We start from the raw sequence: 3,696 nt of genomic DNA, 5'->3' as shown, positions 1-3,696 counted from the left end.
GTGATGGAACAGACAAACACACAGTGCATGAGTGGGAAGAGATTATGAGCGTTTACCTGAATAAGAGGGGTGTACACCCGCAAGAGCACTCCCAGGAGATAATGTCAAGACTAATGGGAAAGGCTAGAGACATTGTTAAAGTTACCCTGCGCAGTATGCCATCGCTGCAGCCAGCTGAGAACTCCAAGCTCGTCTTTGATATTCTGAAACAACATTTCAGTGAGTTAACCTACTCCTCTATGCCTTTAGCAGATTTCTATAACACACTTCCTCTGGCTGGAGAAAGTCCCATGGACTATTGGATACGCTTGAACAAGGCTGTGGATGTCGCAGATGAGTGTCTGAGAAGGCAGGGCGAAACATTGAGGACCCCTCTCACGAAGTCACAATGATGCTGGTGAAACACTGTCCCGACCCCGCTCTTACAAGTGTCCTAAAGTGCAAAACAGCTGAAAAGTGGACAGCAAATGAGATTCATGAACACCTCGTTGAACATCAGAGAGAGGCTAGAACAATGTGTCAAGCCAAATCTTATCGGCCAAAGAACATTGGTGCACATGCTCAGGCATTAACCACAGAGACAGTCGCTGCTGAAAACCCAACAGACCTTACTGGTTACCCAAAGGCAATGGGGCTTCCATCCTCTCCTCAGACAGAGAGCATCTGCATGCAGTCTCTCATTGGCTTGCTGGACCGTGTGCTAGAGCAGACGGCACACACAACAGCAGTCGTGCCACCAAGCAGGGGGCCAGCAGCCATTGTTCAGAGTAGATGTAAAGTCTGTCAGTCTGCCGAACATTCAACTACTGCACACTGTAGACAGGCGAACCTCTGTATGGGCTGTTACAAGCCCGGCCACTGGAAGAGAGAATGCCAACAGCGCCGGCCAAGAATTAACGCTCAGCCACAGTTAGCGCACACACCACCTAACTCTGAGCAAGTTGGAGCCAGTTTAAACTAGATAGCTCACATACGGAAAGGGGATGTGTGAGCGTTGAAGATTCAACCCTTGAAAAAAGTGAAGAATTGAAGGAAATGTATGTCAATGTCTGTAAAGCAATGTCTGATAATTGCACGGTAATTGTTCAGAATATTCACAGAGTTGAGACGTTCAGTGAGTTATTTCACGCACCGGTGACAGTTAATGGCTGTGCTCAGTTGCAAGGGCCTCGATACAGGCTCAATGGCCTGCACGATAAGTGAAGAGGCAGAGCAGAGACTACTATCGGATAGCGTCTTGACCCCACATCAAGAACTCTCACAGCATATCATCCTTGTTGGCTGTGGAGGAGTACAAGTGCGCCCCAAGTGCATGTATGACATGGAACTAAGTCTGTATGGGGTAAAGTGCATGGTCCCAGTTCTGGTGATCACTGGTCAGAAAGACGACATAATAGTAGGCACCAACATGTTGAAACATGTACTGCATCAGCTGAAAAACGAGAACAGTTATTGGACACTTATCTCGAGCAACACAAAAGGGTCTCCAGATGGCGAACAGTTTCTAGAAATGATGACCAGTCTCACAAGATGGAGGGGTGAAGATGTCCCAGGAAAAGTAGGGACAGTGAAGCTAACTCAGGCGGTGACTCTCCTTCCCAAACAAGAGTACCTGCTGTGGGGAAGACTGCCAAGTAATATACCCAAGTCACCTGGGAGTACAGTTATGGTGGAGCCTACAACCTCCAGGTGTGTGCCTCGGGGCATTATGGTGGGGAGAGTGGTAACACCGCTATGGGGAGATGGCTGGACTCCCATGAAAGTCACTAATATCTCAGACAAACCACTCACACTGAAAAGGAACAGCAAGCTTGCGGACGTCTCTACTTGTGTTGCAGCTGAAGATCTCACACTGTTCCAGGGTTCCTGTCAGAGTGATGCTGGCTTTGTTGGAGTGACTCATGTGAAACAGGACAACAACGGTGACCTGAAAGACAGACTGCAGAAGTCTGGTCTAGGAAATGTCGACATTGATCATTGTGAGCGAGCCCCTCCACCAAGCTCCAACTTGTGACATTGCTGGAGAAATATCAGGATATATTTTCAAAGCATAATCTTGACTGTGGAGAAGCCAAGGGCTTTGCCCATAGGATCCGCCTCACTGACGACCGTCCCTTCCGTCTTCCATATCGCAGAGTGCCGCCAGCCCACTATCAAAAGCTGCGCCAAGTTCTCACTGAGATGGAGGAACAGGAAATCATACGGAAATCAATGAGTGAATATGCTTCTCCACTCGTGATGGTTTGGAAGAAAAATGGCGACCTCCGGATATGCACAGACTTTCGATGGCTGAATGCAAGAACTATCAAGGATGCTCATCCTTTGCCCCATCAATCGGACTGCTTGGCTGCCCTTGGCGGTAATGCTGTCTTCAGCACCATGGACCTCACGTCTGGATTTTATAACTTGCCCATGCATGAGGAGGACAAAAAGTATACCGCCTTCACAACACCATTAGGCCTGCACGAGTATAACAGAATGCCACAGGGGCTTTGCAACAGTCCAGCGTCCTTCATGAGGATGATGATGAGTATCTTTGGCGATCTTAACTTCAGCAGTCTCTTGTGCTACCTAGATGATCTCTTGATATTTGCCCCCAACGAACAGCAGGCCCTCAGCAGATTAGAGGTTGTTTTCCAGAGGCTACGGGAGCACAATCTAAAGTTGAGTCCAAAAAAATGCCATCTGTTGCGGAGATCTGTGAAGTTTCTCGGACACATCGTTGACAGTGATGGTGTTGCTGTTGACCCAGAGAAGGTCGAGGTCATCACCAAAATGTCAAAGAGGGACTTGATGGAAGATGATGGCTGCACTCCTTCAGTTCGCAGAGTGAAGTCGTTCCTGGGGATGGTATTTTATTACCAACACTACATACCAAATTGCTCCTCCATCGCAAAACCCCTGTTTGCTCTCACAGCTGGCCAGAAACGGAGAGGAAAGGCCGGGAAGTACAGTCAGAATGCGGGAGTCTACAGAAAGCTCAAACCTGCGGATTGGACCCTTGACTGCGATTCCGCTTTCGCGGCCTTAAGGAAGCTCCTGAATTGTGTGGTCCTTAGCCATCCAGACTTTTCTAAGCCCTTGGTTTTGTCCATTGATGCGTCTCTTGATGGCCTTGGGGCAGTTCTGTCCCAGATACCAGAAGGAGAAACGAAGGCACGCCCGATCGCCTTTTGCCAGCAAGACCCTCACTGGCTCACAAAAGAGGTATCCTGCTCACCGACTGGAGTTCTTGGCGCTCAAATGGAGTGTTTGTGAAAAATTCAGCCACTGGTTGAAAGGCCACACTTTTACAGTGTGGACCGACAATAATCCTTTGACCTATATAATGACCAAACCAAAACTTGACGCTTGCGAACAGAGGTGGGTGGCAAAGCTTTCCCCCTACACCTTCAGTATCAAACACATCCCTGGGGTAAAGAACATTGTGGCAGATGCCCTGAGTAGAGATCCGTTTGCTAAATCAGTGAGCCAAAGGTTGATCAGTGAGCCCTATGGAAGTCTTTTGGCCGAGGCGGAGGGAACCAAAGAGGAGAAAGTCCAAGATCTCTTCCGGAGTAAGACCCAGTGTCTCCAGGCACTTGATGCAGGGTGCTGTGTAACTATGGACCCCACTCAAGACAGGCTGGCTGGCAGTCAAGAACCCTCTCATGTGAAATCTGCTTGTGAAGCTCATGTAGAGTGGGAAAGGGGAGC

The sequence above is a fragment of the Coregonus clupeaformis genome, chromosome 23 (genome assembly GCF_020615455.1).
Source record: "Coregonus clupeaformis isolate EN_2021a chromosome 23, ASM2061545v1, whole genome shotgun sequence".
In the NCBI taxonomy this organism is placed as follows: Eukaryota; Metazoa; Chordata; class Actinopteri; order Salmoniformes; family Salmonidae; genus Coregonus; species Coregonus clupeaformis.
The sequence above is the reverse complement of the archived record's forward strand: the minus strand, read 5'-3'. Positions refer to the sequence as shown.